We start from the raw sequence: 17,026 nt of genomic DNA, 5'->3' as shown, positions 1-17,026 counted from the left end.
CCTTCAACTCCTTTTTCTTTATTCATATTATTGAGGGCCTCTAGAATCTTGCTTAGTTCACTTTCAATCTTCTCTTGAGCTTTTTTTAGCTTTTCAAATCTATGAAAACTTTCTTCTTCCATTTGCCTTGCTCTGGATCTTGTGTTGTATGGATGAGCAGGGTTTTCGCTAGATGGAGCTATCCTCGACCTTGAGTACCATACTTATGATTAGAAATGTTATGCTGTGCCTTATGTATGATGCTTTGATACACAAATGAAATGTACATTTTTTGAATGAAATCTAGTATGAAATGAATGCAAATGATTGTGTTGAGACATGATCATGAAAAGAATACATATGCATACAATCAGACAAACAACATGTTAGTTCCGTGGATGAAACGTAAGTGATGTTGATGCATAATGTTACATATGATAAAAATAATACACAAAGTTAAACAATCAAAATGATTAGACAAATACCCTTTTTGTGTCTTAATTTCAGGGTATATCTATCATTGGGTAGAAAGGGTTCTATCTTAGGTGTAGGCACTCTTAAGGTTCACTACATGCGATTTTTAGGTCAAAGTCTAAAGGTTCTCAAATTGCTCCTTACATCCCTGTCCATTACAGACTAGTAAGGCACCTTAATCCTCACCCATTATAGGCTACAAGCGGAAAAGGTTCAATTTGAGTGAGAGTATTTCGCTAGCCACTGCGGAGGCATTAGACCTCACGAAAGCAATAGGTACTTTACTCCCTCCTAAAGGGACGGAGCTTGGGTATAGAGCTCATGTTATGCATATGCACATGAATGATATAATTAACCAAGCAAATACACATAAATGAATAATAACACATATATACAAGAAGGGTTCAATTTTATTTAGCTTTTGGATAACATAAATTATTTGCTGGCCTGACTCTCAAAGTCTCCAGTGGAGTCGCCAAGCTATCATAACGTCTAGATCCGGGGATCTATCGCTAGACATTGACTTTTAAGGAGTCGCCACCAATCTTTTTTATCTAGGTACGATTGGCCACCTAAAGAATCTGTCCCTTCAGGGAACACCTAAGTTTAAGGGTCCCTAAAAGAATAGGTTCAAGTCTACAAACCAGAACAGGGTTCGGGAGTTCGGTTACGTGTGAAGAAGGTTATAGCACCCTCACAACGCCCATCAAAAGATGGTACCAACTGAAATTTGTGTTATCCAAAAGCCTTAAAATTTTACCAAGTAATTAATTATTGGAAATTTTTCTCAATTGACTCTAATACTTTTAGCAGAAAATTAAAAAAATTCCCTCACCTCAAAAGTATGCAAGAAAAATTACTGTTTCACTTGCAGAGGCTCCGTCGTCGGATTAGTCAAAGAAAAATCAAAATAAAAAATCAAAATAGAAAGGAATGAAAGAATGATTTTTTTTTTTGTGTAGGAAAAATTGATACTTTCAACTTTTTCCAAAAAAATATTTTTTGGAAATTTCGATTTTCAAGGAAAATTGATACTTTCAACTTTTCCTCAAAAATCTTTTTTTTGAAAATTTATTTCTAAGGAAAATTTATACTTTCAACTTTTTCTCAAAAATATTTCTTTGAAAATTTATTTATTTATTTTTTTTAAGGAAAATTGATACTTTCAACTTTTCCCTAAAAATATTTTTTTGGAAATTTTGATCTTTAAGGAAAATTGATACTTTCAACTTTTCCCTAAAAATATTTTTTTTGGAATTTTTTATTTTTATTTAAAGAAAATAGAATAATAAAAATAAATAAAGAAAAGTAAAACAAAAATAAAAATAAAATAAAGATAAAAAGAATATTAAATAAACCTAATTTAATAAATAAATAAATAAATTAAAAAAAAAACCTGGAGCGGCTCGGCTATCGGCTCGGCTCGGCTCAAGGCAGGGAAACGGCTCGGGGGGAGCGGCTTGGAAGCTCAACTTGGCTTGGAGGAAGGGCAGCACCCGCGGGTCAAGAAAGCGGGTCGACGCTCGGGTCGGGTCGGGTTCGGTAAAACGCGCGGATCCTCTGGTTACTTAAGGCCAAAACGATGTCGTTTTGGGAAGGTATAAAAGGTAATCCCCTTCATTTTTCGGCAGAACGCTCCTCCCCTCTCTCTCTCTTCTTCCCTTTTTCTCTCCCTTCTCTCTAAAAGCTGAAGAACACCGGTGCCGGATTCTGGAAAATGTTGCCTGAATCTGGAAATTTCGTCGAAAGTTGGCCGGAATATCATCGGTTTTTGGGATTCTTCGCCGAAAACTGGACAGGTCACCGAAAACTTCAATGTTCACCGGAATTGTTGCCGGAAAATTCAAATTTCATCGGAATCTGAAAATTTTCCAGAAATTTCCAGAAAAATTTTTCGCCAAAAATTTCTAAAAATTTTTTCTCACTCCCAGAACACTCCTAAACTTTTCCTAGCTTCCTATACGCCTCCTTTTCTCTCAAATCAGTAGCTTTGCTCACTGTTTTCTCCCCTCAGCATCTGTTCCAGGAGGTGCCTTTTATAGGGGTTGATCAGGAGTTCCTGATCAATTACAATTCCTCCTTGGACGGGGATTCAATCTTTGAATCCAATTGGACTCTTCTGATTGAGTTTCCCTCCACAGTAGGATTTTTCATCTTTTAATCCCAGCCATCCAAAATTAAGATCAAAATAAAAAAATACTAGATAATTAGAAAAGATAAATCAAAAGATATTATAGTATAAAAAAATTAAAAAATAATATCTGAAAATCGAGAAAAAATCAGAACAGATAATTAAAAAAAATGATAACAAATAAAATAATATAAACCCAAAAATATATTACAAAACAAAAACAAAAAAAAATAATAATAATATAATAATAATAAATATATAACTATATACATATAAATCTAATCTAATAATAATAAAAAATAAATATATATTAATACATAATAATAATAATAAATAATAAAATACATAAAATACAAAAGAAACAGAAAAAAAATACAGGATAAAAATTGAATTGGGTCTTACCCATTTGGGCCAGGCCCAATTGATCTGGGTCTGGACCCAATTGGGTGTCTACAACTTAAATATTTAATATATATATATATATATGTAAATTATAAATAATATAATTAAGATATCAAAATACGATAAAATTAATTTTTTAATTAAAAATTTTGAAAATTCAAAACATATAATAATATTTGAAGAAAAATAAAATATCTAAAAGATTTATATATAAATAATATTATTGAGTACACTAATAAAATATTAAATTAAAAACTAAAGTGTCATTATTTCAATTTTTTTTTTCAATTTGTGTCATTTTCATCTTTTGCAATCATTTTATACACCTACAAGTTTATATAATTTCAAGATAAATTTTATTTATTTGAAAAAAATAATGATTTTAAATATTTAAATAATATACAAGATAACTTACTCACATGTATATTTTTTATATGAGTTTTAATAATATCTTGATTTTTAATATTTATAAGATTTGTCAAATTAATTTTTATTTTTGTTTTAAACTTTGCATGTAATTCAAAATTGCCTTACTGTAAAAACTGAAATGAAAAAATTTTAAAATTTAAATAACGGTATTAAATTTTAAACAATTAATTTAAAAAATTTTTGTAAAAAAAAAAATTAACAAGAATATGTCAATTCTAGGGAGGACAAAAATATCCAAAATCGACAGGTTTCGATTCGATCGGACTCTTTAGGGTTGATTTTTTTTTTTTTTAAATTGAGTATCGGGTCAATAACATAAAAAAATTTCGGGTTCAGGTCGGATCGGGTTTTAGGCAAACCTGACCCGATATATATAAAAAAAATTATTTTTTAAAATTATTTTTTTTAATTTTATATTTAATTTTATATATTTTTATATATATTTAATTTTATATTTATATTTTAAATAATATTTTATTAATTTCGGGTTAGGTCGGATCAGATTTGATTTTATACAATGTCGGATCGGATCGGATTTGGGTATTAAAAATAAAAAATTTGTCGAGTCGAGTACGGGTACGAATTTGATATATTTAAAGTCCGATAGGATTCGAGGCGAACAAAAACCTGCCTTGACCCGACCGTTGCCATTACTAGTCAAATCCCATTCATAATATTTTATAATTAATTTCAAAGGTAAAAAAAATTGCTTTTTATTTTTATTATTTACGTTCCGCTTCTAGAAAAGAAACTAATAAGACTAAATTATAAAAAATTAATTTTAAATAAATAAATATGATTTCACTTTTACATAAAACAATTATATTACAATTAGCACTATGTTTTAGTCATTTACCTTTATTAATAAATTAAAAAAATAAAAGAAAAGCTGACTAATGTGAGTCGATCGTCCGGTCGTGAGGGTGGTGATGAACAGTGAGAACCCCCTTCGAAGGGAGAAGTGAAGATTAACTTTGATGGAGCACTAAATTCAACAGCTGGAACAGAGGGTGTGGGAGTGGTTGCCAAGAACGAAAATGGGATAGTGTTGGGTGCTGCTGCGGAAAGGGTGACTCGTGCTAATGACGCACTTGTGGTTGAGACTCTGGCTGCCTTCAAGATACAATGAAGGAAATAGTTTCCCAGCATTTACGTTTGTTCCATTCGGAGGTGGACCTCGAATGTGCCCTGGAAAAGAGTATGCTCAACTGGCTATACTCACATTCGTGCACAACGCTGTGAAAAGTTCAAGTGGGAATTGCTGCATCCAAAGGAAAAAATTGTTGGAGATATGATGCCAACACCAGAAAAAGGCCTTCCCATTCGCTTAAGGCGCCATTAGTAACGGCCTTATTTGAGCTGGCTGGCGTCTCAAAGCTTCTTATTTGGTTTTGTTGTTATATCTTAATTAAGAGCCTGCCATTGTGTAGTACCTCTTTTCAAACATAAGTGGCCTTCGACTCCAATTCCAACCCAATGGCTTTCCCTTATGTTGAAATCGTGTCTTTCTATCTATCACAATGGCTGAGCCGCAAGATCCGACAGTATTTTTCCTTTTGTGGCTTTATCAAAGTCAGAAGAATTCAGCACTTTCGGTGTCAGCATGTATGAACGCAATTATTGTAGAGTGTTTGAGCGTTTGACTCACTCCCTCAACGCACCTTTCCTGCTTTATATGTATTTGGAATATATAACAGCTACTTTGTCATTCATGCAAGGGTTATCTTTATTGATTTAAATATAAATTAATATTATTTAATTATTTAGATATTCACTATATATGTAAATTAAAAATAATAAAAGTAATATATCAAAATATGATAAAATAAATTTTTTTAATTAAATTAAAAAAATTCAAAACATATAACAATATTTGAGAAAAAATAAAATATCTAAAAGATTTATATATTAAACTGAAAACAAAATATTAAATTGAAAACTAAAAGTGTCATCACTTTAAATTAATAATTTTTTCAATTTGTATCATTTTCATCCTGTACAATCATTTTTATATATCTGTAAATTTATATAATTTTAAGATAAATTTTATTTATTTTAAAAAATTAATGATTTTAAATGTTTATATAATATCCATGATAACTTATTTGCATATACATTTTTACATGAATTTTAGTAATCTCTGGATTTTTAATATCTATAAGATTTGTTAAATTAATTTTTATACTTTTTGTAACGTTTTCATTTGATTCAAAATTACATTATCGTAAAAGCTGAAATGAAATAATTTTAAAATTTAAACAATTAATTTAAAATTTTATTATAAAAAAGGTTTTAATAAGAATGTATCAATTTTTATTCACAAGATTTTATAATCAATTTCAAAAGTAAAAAAATTTACTTTTTGCTTTTACTACTTACGTTTCACTTCTAGAAAAAAAAAAAAACTAATAAGACTAAATTACAAAAAAATTAATTTCAAATAAATAAACATGATTTTACTTTTATATAAAACAATTATATTATAATTAGTATTGTATTTTAGTCATTTGACTTTATTTATAAATTAAAAAATAAAAGAAAAGCATAATAAAATCAACAATTAAAAATAAACCTATACAATCTTTTCTAAATATATAAAACCGACAAATAACGTCTAAATAATTAAATCAATATTTTTTACCTTCAATCATCAAAATATTTTAGAAGAATCAATATTCTGTTAAACTATTCTTCTTCCTCCGATCCGATATTTATGAATTGTTAAAGAATTTCTGTAAGATCCATGCATACATTATTGAACAAACAAAATATTAAAAATTTTCATAAAAATTTTAAAAGCAAAAAAGGTATTGATTTTAATTTTTTTAATACGTGAATGCACATATTATAAAAAAAAATATAATAAAAAATTTTACATTTCATAAATCAAAAAGTTCTAAAAATATAATAAAGATTTAATGCATCTCATAAGTTAAAAACCATTTCTTCCCAAGTATAAAGGTTAAAAAAAAATCAAAGAATAAATTATAATTTTCTAATGTATGTGATATTTGATCTTTTTTAAATTTAAAATAATCAAATAATAAAAAATTATTATCAAATCTCTAAAAATAAAAGCTATATTTAAAATTTTTTAAATTTAAAATGACATATATTTAAATTATTAAAAAACCCGTTTTATAATATCACTGCATTTTAGATTTTTAAGTTTAAAAAGATATATATTTATATTATTAAGAAACTTATTTTGCAATATAATATAATATTATGTTAAAAAATTTTAAATTGAAAAAGACATATATTTAGATTATTTGAGAATACAATTTAAAAAATATATATTTAAATTAGATTTTATTGCTAGAAACTTAATAATAATTAAACTGATTTTTCATTTAAATTTGAAATTTTTAAATAATTAAATAATTTTTAATATATATTTTTTATAAATATCTTAAAATTAAAATATGCTTACGTTTCGAAAAAAAAAAAAAAACTATTCACATAAATATCTATGTAAGTAAATATTTATATTGTAATATAATATTATATATGATAAAAAAAAAAGTTTATATTTGCTGCCATCAATAATTAATAAATTTAAAAAACTAATAATTCTAATGTTAAATAAAAAGTTTTTAATCTAAAAAAAAAGTAACGATTAGATTTTCTTTTTCAACTTTTTCTTCGTTAATCAAAAAATTTTTCTTTTACTTTCCCAAGAATCAAATACTACTAACCTTTTTGATTTAATAGATGTCATTAAGAAAAGTTTGTGAATTGTGACTATCAGTTTTAGACTCCATCATTGAAATGCTGCCAAACCCCCTTTTTCCTTTAGTTTTTTTCTTTTTTTTTTTTGGCAATTTTGAGTTTAAACTAACGTAGACAAACTTTCACCATGAAACCAAAGTGCAGACAAGAAACAACACCCAAAGAAACAGCATCACCAACGGATATCATGGCAACAACTGTAGCCACTTGATAGCCACTTGAAGAGAATCCCCGTTTAGAAATCTAACCGAAATTGCGATGATTGCTTTGTATCTATCATTTCGCCAGCTTTATCCTGGTTTCATAACATGCCAATCCTTGTTGCAATTGACAGAATGCGCAAGCAGTGTCAGAATAAGACAGAACAAATATATTATTGACAGAAACTAAAGTCATACAAAAGCATTAACGTGCTGCTGCTGTCACTGCTCCTGCACAGAAAACTAAAGGTCTAAAAGCTAAGCAATATCACTAGATGCTCACTCTTAGATATCTACTTTCTATCATGTTGACCTGATCATAAGGCGCTGTGGCCCGCCTACAATTTCCCTCTAGTAAAATTCCAAATTTTATTGTCAGACTGACCGTAACCTTGAGGAAAATAGGAAACTGACATGTCAATGGACCAGCCAGTAAAGATTTTAAATCCTCACATCAAAAGTTGATTTTGATCATTGTAATCCTGCTTTCTTTCAACAAAGTTGTAATCAAACCTAGCTAGAAACATTTTAACTAAACTAGTTGAGAACCTACGTGCAATGTACCTGGACCGTTGAAACGAAAGAAAGTTTGTGATATAATGAAACCATGTCCATTGATTCAATTACAAGAATGCATTTTCTTAGCTTGCAGACCTTCCAACCCGAGAGTTGATGGAGTTTGCTGTGATAAAAGTTCTTGCTTGTTGGACTAAGTAAAGAAAGCAAATAATTTTGAATGAAAAAATATATCTAGTTAACTTAGCATGTCTTTATAGCAAATAATCATCCCTCTGTTTCAAGCAACCTCCATGCTTCACGGCAAGAGAAAAATGCCCCATCATATCGATTGGGCAACAGTAAAATAAGATTATTTCACAAGTTAATATCATTAATAATTTTTAAATTATTTAAATTTTAAAAATTTTTAATATGATATTTAAATTATAAATTTATTTATTACATATTATTATTTAAATTAATCACGTTAAATATAAATATCAAATTAATTAAAAATTTATAATTTAAATATCACGTTAAAACATCATTTATTTATAATATTAACCCTTATTTCAACTTTGACAGTATACTAGCTTTAGCTTTTTTTCTACCACTAACAAAAAGTAAACCACATTTAATGTATTAAGCACATAATTTTTAAGTACATAAGGAAAATATATGTACATAATAAGTTCAAATACAATACGTTAAGATGATACAAAAATAATATAAAAAAATTTATATGTTTTAAAAATATATATTTCGAGTTTATTTGTGTTGATATAATTATGATTTGATATAATTTGTATATTATATATATTAACACAATTAAACATGTAATACAATATAAATAACACATTTAATTTTATTTTATTATATGAATGTACGTTAACATATTTAACACGTTTAACACATTTTTTATATTTATTTTAATTTAATATAAACATATAAAAATTATTTTTAATTTTTAATTTTTTAATTATGATACTTAGTTAACTATTTAATATCATATAAAAATTATTTTAAACATTTAATTATGATATTGATTTAATAAATATTATAAAATTATTTTTTTATATTAATAATATAAGTACAAAATAAATATTAATATCAATCCTATACACTATTATTTCATTCTCTAATCTTTAATAATTTATTATTTTGAATTTTATATTAAAAATTAATATAAAATTGTAATAAATATTAAATTTTATATATATATTAAATACATATTAAATTTAAATAATTTTTTTAATATAAATAATTTATAATTATTTATTATTTTAATCATGTTTTTGTATATATTCTTATTAATCATATTTATTCATGTATATCTATGTTATTTATATTTATTCATATAGTGTCGCATATAACATATATAATAAATATATCATGTTCATATTTAAAATTTAAACATATTTTATAATTCATATCATATTCGTGTTTTAATAATTCGTATCATTACACGTGTTAAATACGATACAAGACACAATAAAAAACATGAATTGTCAAATCTAGATATATAATTGCCTAAAAATAGAATACATATCTAAGTATAGTGACAGCAAAATGCTTTTCCAAATCATAATAACAATCAACCTGCAGTTATTTAGCAGATTGACATAATGGTTAAAAACCATATGCATATTTCAAATACAAATGAATATTTGATTTTAATTATATTCACCATTTTAAGTAAAGGTGAGCAAAAGTAAATTTAAACATATTAAACCAATCAAAATCGAGTGAATTCAATTAATTCAATTTAATTTATTTTATTTTAATTATAATCGATTTTTTAAATCGAATAAATTAATTACCTCAATCAGTTTTTTATTTTTAAAATTAATAATTAAATTGATCGAATTAATCGACTTTTTAATAAGTAAAAATAACAAAATTAAGTTTTTTTTTTTGTAAAATATTATTGAAATTATTAAATTATTTAATGATTTAATTTTATTGAATTAAAATTATAATCAAATAATTATTCATAATAAAGAAAAAAATAATTAAAAAATTTGATTATTTAACTAAACTGACCGAGTTATATCGATTTGAATCAGTTCAATTATAATCGGTTATTTAAAAAATTTTAGTGCTTAGAATAGGACCTTAAGCATCAAAACCACCCAGTAAAGAGAATATGAAGATTTCTTCCAGGTTCAGTGCAATAACGGAGACTCGCGCGAGAAAAACGAAGCCCTTCCAAGTTCTCTATCTTTCCTACAGGATACGAATAGCATGCACCTAATAAACAATAAATAAAATATTTTCCTCTGCTCTGTAACTTAATAGTTAAAGCCCTAATGGCTGTGGTGTATTGACACTCTTTAGTAGAACGACCTTCCCCATGAGCCATATCCGAAGCACCTCCAAATAATGGCAATTGTAAAAAAACAAATTCCTCGCATTATAGAATATGTCCAAGTTTGGAGAATATAGGAAAAAGAGGAAACGCTCTCTAAAGTTATTTTAACACCAGAGATTCCCTTTCCAACAAAACATTCTTCCCTTCAATATTCTTCTGACTGATCTTCTGCAGAACCCTTCTAATTGAATAAAAAAATTGGAGAGATTTATTGTCACTGAAGCTACAACGATTTCAATAAGAATCCATCACACACCGAATCTATACATATGTATCACCTCACTAATTTGTATTTCAAACTGCTTCTATCTCAAGAGAGTATGTATCTAGCACTTTCATTTCACAATCCATTTTTCTTTTTCCTTTTTTTTTGTATTTTGGGAATTGGGCATTCAAGACCCACAATCTCCATTTAATATTAGCAAAGCATGTTTATGCTAACACTTAATACCATTTACAGTTAAACTAGACCAAATCAATGAAAAACAGAAGCATGATATCAGAAATGCATAAAAAAAAAAAATCCAAAAGTATCACATACTATACGAGTTACTTTATTCCTTTATTTTATTTTTAAGTACCTTGTTTTATAATCAAACAAATCCTGTGACTTAATGATACGTGTTCGCATCAATTATTTTTTGTAAATACTTGTAGCTCTTTACTGAATAAAAGGTCCAAAAGCTTTAATGTGCATTATGCCATACCAATAGGAGCATAAATTAAATAACAGCACTGCCTGAACATCTAACTTATGGAGGTGCACATACACACATAGTTTCATACATAAACACACTCTTTTTCTTAACATATACTTCTATAGAATGCTTCTATTCTACAACAACAAAATGTTGAAAAAAGAGAACAGCACACAAAGGGCCATATATTCCTATAACTAAACTAATACCACCACAAGATTAATTTAGGAGCCAAAAAATTAATAAAAGCATTAAGAACTTGCATGTTTTGAAGTAATAAAAGGCACTCTCAAACAACAAAAGCATCTTGCATATATCTCAATTAATGAAGTGGATTAACCAAACAAAAATATGAGGGAAAGCCACACAACTTACAAGGCAGGAAGAAAACCCATAGATCAAGCTTCATTCTCATTTTCCCTCCTTACTCTTTAAATCTATTTTCCTTTTCCTTTCTCCAAATTTCCCAAAGTCAACTCTATTTGGGAAAACATATGAACAAGTTTCAAGAAAAACAAAAATCACAGCAAAAAAATCTGATGCACATAAAATGTTTACCCAGCATTTCATTGTTAACATCTAGCAAATGTTGAATCTATTTCTATGTTTTCTTAGGTTACTCAAATGTTTATCCAGTTTATTTAGGTCCTCTTAAGTTTTTTGAAGTCAAGGGAAGTTTGCATGATTCTAGAAATGGCACATGTTAGCTGCAATTACCCAAGGGCCCTAGTTTAGTAGGATTAGGTTACATAGTCCTTCCACACCTAAATTAGTTCCCAACTCTGCTAGTTAGGAAGTAATTAAATGCCCACCCTTTTCTAATTTTGGACAAAGTTGGTAAAGAGTTGTCAACAGCCTACATACTCGTGTGTAAATCAAGAAGAAGTGAATAGAAACAGAGAATACACCAAGCTTATTTTAGCAATTTTTGACTTGTGTTCAAGGCATGATTGTCTCATTGCAAGCTGTACCATGTCTCCAGCACCTGATCAAACCCTCAAGCTCAAAGCACTTTTTTTATTTTTGTGCACTAAAGTTTTTGCCTCATCCTTGATGAAGTTTTAGCATCCAACCAATGCTAAAACCCTAAAATTTTGAACTCATAAAGAATTGGGGCAATCTAAAGATCCTACATCAATTGTGACAATTTAAGAAAATGAAATCATGATTGTAAGACCAGATAATGAAAAATAGACAGAAGAACAAGTTTACTGAAACTCAGAGTGGTAACATCTGGAATTTTTCTAGCAAAAGTTTTACCAAAAAAGGCATGTTGTTTTTTCTATCTCATAAAGATGGGAAAAGGTAGTGACAACCCTATTATAGCTTATAGAATATAGTGATCCTTGTTTTATAGCTAACTTACCATCAATATTCTTTTTTTTTTATTCAATCTAGACCATTTTTATATTCTACCCATATTCTATATTATTCCTAAGGGAAGAATTAATAGTTGAGCTCTGTGTAAAATTTATCCTCAAAAACAATTAATTCATTGTTTTCTGTTACTGTAACATTCAAACATTGTTAACTCGAATGCAACTAATACTGTCTTTTTCTATAATTTTGGATAGAGAGGAGCCTAAGCTCAATGGAATCAAAACTGTATATAAACAGCATGAATCTTATGACATTATGCTTCTTATAAGATCTCAGTCAGCACATTCAATTAAAGCTGGAGGAAATTTGAGCCACAATTGCATAAAGAAGCCATCTAAAATTTGGTGGCAATGAGATAAACAGGGGCTGTTGTTACTACAACTCATTTTTCATGAATAGGATAATGCTAACCTATTCCCTATTATTGGTTCTATTTACTTTCATTCTCGGAGCAATGCTAATACCTTGCAAAGCTTTCAGTACATCAATGCTCTAAAAATGGTTAAATGAGTCCATTCCACTCATTTCTACCCAGCAATTTCTAAATTGCTACCAAGCCCATGAAAATTTGCTTTTTAGTTTTCTTTTTTTTTTTTATAATCATCCCTGTCTTTTGGTTAATTTAAAAGTAGTTTGGAGCTTTGGATACAAGACCATTGGGAAAAAAGGATCCAGCAATGCTTCAACAGCTTGAATAATTAGCATTGGATCAATAAATCAAAAGTAAGTGAAATTATGCACTTTTTAAGAAATGCTTCTTTGTGTCTCCACTTCTAACAACTGTAATGCTCTTTGTATTGTCCTTTCTATATCAATCTTTTATTTATTTTTTGGGAATCATTAAGTTCATCCAACTTTCATCTTCTGTAATGAATCACTTCATAGAATGCTAAGTTGCCTAAGTATTGGTGATTATTCATTGAAGTTCTTATGTAACCGCAAAATTTTATCTGCAGACCTCCCAGATTATTTCAAGTACCATTGCTGCCTAGACATCATCATTTCTTGTTGTAGCATTGTAGATGTTGGTGACATTATTTCAGCCCTTTGCTGGTATTCAAAAACCATTTTCCAGATTCTATAAAAATATGATTCTAATTCTGTTTACTGTGAGCATTATCTTCTGAAGGTATTGTATCTGAAGCTTTATCTAAAGAAATAGTTTCTGAGAGATTAAATCCGCCTTTTCTTTGGTCGGTATTATTTTAATGTCAACTGTGATTATTCGGTCAGCTGCTACCAAGTGCTAACAGCCTCTAATTGCCGCAAGAAAAGCAGCTAGCCTTGCCTGCATGTTTATTGTTCTCCAATATTTTCTTGACATTACTTAAGAGTGTTGAATACTAATTAAAACCGGTCTCAGTTTAGAGGTTTCTTTATACTTTAAATGTTTAGGAACTATTTCACAGGTGTTACTCTGTGCTACTTTTTACTTGGTGGCATCCTGTTTCTTATTTGGTTGAGTGTGGGTTTACTTGTGTTCTGACATTACTTTTCACTAGAAACATGTTGATTTGGTGGCACCCTCATCACTTGCTGCTCTGAAGCAAACAGATGCAGCAAAAGGCCGTCCTTGCATGCTGCCAAGTTATGGGCAGTCTCATGGCTACTGCACAGGACAGCAAGCAACCACCTTTATGGTTTTTCATTTGAAAATCCATGTAGTTAGTTTCCATTTGAGCATATCATTTGATACGTATTGTACTTATAATCTGTTTAACATATGAAAAAATATTAACATTCACTTTTCCCCTCTAACACAGATTTCTATTACACAAACAACATAATACTTGAAAGAAAAATCAACATAGAGAAATACAAACACAGAATTAAAACCACTAAAACTCTGAAAAATGTGACAACAATGTTAAAGACAAAGTAACATGCAAACTCAACATAATAAACATACACAAATGAACTTTTCTCTGGAAGACTCAACTAAGGCAACAAAGGTTCAAACAAACATATCAAACGAAGAAAACCTGCATTTTAATCTCTTAAGAAGACTCACTTCATAAATTAGTTAACTAGTCCTAGTAAATCTTACACATTATTTATTACCATCAAATTGTTGTCAATCATACCATCATAATAGACAACAGAAGCTATCGGAAGCTGAAATATGCCATACCAAATCAAAATCACTACTGCTGCTGGTTTTGAGGGTTTGGTGGAGGCGGCATTCCTGGGCGTGGTGGTCCAAAAACAGGAACAGCACCAGGCGGAGGAGGCATTCCAGGCCGTGGTGGAGGTGGAGCAGGCATTCCAGGCCTTGGAGGTGGTGGAGCTGGAGGCCCTCTCATCATTGGTCCAGGAGGTTGAACCATCGGCCTCTGACCAAATTGTGGTGGTGGCAATGGGAATTGAGGAGGTGGCCTTACTCCAAAAGCAGGTGGTGGTACCTGAGGAGGCGGCCCACGTGGCATCTGAGGTGCTTGTGGCTGTCCCGGGTAAGAACCAGGCGGCATTTGGCCAGGTGGCCGAATCATGGGTGCTGCTCCACCAGCAGAAGGGTAAGCCATTGGAGGAGCCGAGAGCTGTGGAACAGGTGGGCGAGAAATCTGTGGCTGCATCATCCCAGGAGCGGGGCCTCCAACACCCCGGACAGGGCCAGCAAGACCAGGCTGGGCCTGAACGAGAGGCCCAGTGGGGATGCCACGGCCGGCAGCACGGCCAATGCCAGGGCCAGGGACGGCATTAGCGGAGGCAGCCTTGGAACGTGACTCTTCAGGAGGAGGAGGACCTTCGACGGTCATGGAAATAACCTCTTCGCCACGGAGAAGAACAAGGCCAAGGGTTCGACGGTCTTCCCGTTCCTCATTGGTGTTTTTCTTCCCTTTAGCAGGAGGTAGTTTGCGGAACTCCTCGCAGTCGCCGAGCACGAGATTCATGTGACGGTCGAAGGCCATGAATTTGCCAACCAGCTGGCGTCCGTCTTGGATGGTGACACGCATCCGGTAGTTGATGAATTGAAGCATTTTGGAACTCTTGGACATCGACATTGTTGCTGTAGAACAGAGACGACGGAAGAAGCAGAAAAAGATAAAACCCCAGCTAGGGTTTTCATTTGATTTGTCAAGTATTAGAGGGACATTTTCATTTTGATAAATAGGACAGAAAGATAGGCCCAAACGCTTCTGTTGGGCTGTTTTCTCGAGGTTTTTTATAAATAGGCTAGTTGTTAATTGTAACTGAATCGAAAATAAGAGATCAGGTAGATTTTGATTTTAGAAATTGAGGCTTTTTCGTTTTTATTTTTTGAAAAATAAAAAATAAAAGTGAAAACATTATTAGTAATTAAAAATGAAAATACAAATTTTAAAAAATTAAAATTAAAATGAAAATTAATTTAAATATAAAAACAAAAAAATTATTTTCAATTATTGAAAAAAGAGATATCCATTATTTTTTTATTTGGGTTTTGCAAGTTAATAAGTTGAACTTTATTTAAACACTCTTGGAAGCTATTAATTAATAAATATATAATATTTATAATTAGAAATCACTAATAATAATAATAATTTTATATTATTTCTTGTGTCTTTAAATATATTTGATATCATGAATTATTTATAATTTTTTTATCTTTTTTCACTCAAATTTTTTTACAAAAGTTTATGAAATTAATAAATAAAATTGAAAAGTATTGAATATTTTATTTATTTCTTCAATTATTTTTCAAAAAATTATACAATATATCGAACATATTTCATTATTTTGCATTTTTATTAAACAACTTTTGTTTTCGTTCATTAAATACATTTTTGAAAAAACAAAATATAGAAAACGAAAAATGTTTTTCCAGAAAATGAAAATAAAAAAAAAACAAAAAATATTTTCTCAATACCAAACATAGTTATTATTTGTGTTTTGTGAGAATAAAATAAACGGAAACAATTATTATTACTATGTACAATAATAAAAAGTAGTAAATCACTATTATTGAACTCAAACTTCATCTATTATGATAAAGATGACATTTAATTTCTCAAACATTATATATTATGGTAATAAATAATATTTACTTTTTAAAACATCATCATTCTTTAACTAAATAACAAATAATTTTTACTGATCGAAAATTTTTTTATCAATAGAATATAAACAATGTTTATATGATGTAAATTTTATCTATTATGTAATAGACGATTGTCATAATGATTTTAGAAATTGTTAAATAAAAAATTTAAAAGTTTCAAAAAATAAAAATAAAATTGTCATTAATATTTTTTGATTAAATATGATTAATCATATAAAATATTTATTATTTTAATAAAATCTTAAATTTGGTAAAATTTATTAAAAAAAAATAATTTTGATATTAAAAAAAAGACCAATCACAATTATTATCGGCACTGTTTCTCAAAAAATCTTAAACCAATCACAATCAGTAATCAACCAGCAGTAACATATCCAAGATTTTCACTATTCACCACTAGTACAATTTCAACAACACAATCAAACACAACAAACTCCACATAAAAACAATCAAAATAAATCAAAATAAAAAGGGTGGTGTTTTAGTTTCAAGGCTAGTTTTTGGATCTTGAAGTTTTAAAAAAATAATAATAATAAGCAAGCAGATAGGAGGGAAGCAAATTAATAAAAGAACCACCATAGGTGGCAATAATTGTGGCAGAGGAGGACGACAATAAGAGTTTTGCAAATCCTAACCCATGAAGCGGAAACGCTTGAGAAATGAGCAACATACTAAAATTTTAGGCCAATCGTA

At 29.1% G+C, this 17,026-nt stretch overlaps 1 pseudogene across 1 annotated transcript; it reads right to left on the bottom strand.

Annotated features, from left to right (window-relative positions):
- Positions 1–14,110: 14,110 nt before the first annotated feature.
- On the bottom strand, positions 14,111–15,428 carry LOC111278855 (uncharacterized; annotated as a pseudogene). The gene has a single exon (XR_016343903.1). The product of XR_016343903.1 is annotated as an uncharacterized LOC111278855 (transcript).
- Positions 15,429–17,026: the final 1,598 nt, after the last annotated feature.

Source organism: Durio zibethinus, chromosome 8 (genome assembly GCF_047325235.1).
Source record: "Durio zibethinus cultivar Kanyao isolate XHJ-2024 chromosome 8, ASM4732523v1, whole genome shotgun sequence".
NCBI classification, from domain to species: Eukaryota; Viridiplantae; Streptophyta; class Magnoliopsida; order Malvales; family Malvaceae; genus Durio; species Durio zibethinus.
The sequence above is the reverse complement of the archived record's forward strand: the minus strand, read 5'-3'. Positions and strand labels throughout refer to the sequence as shown.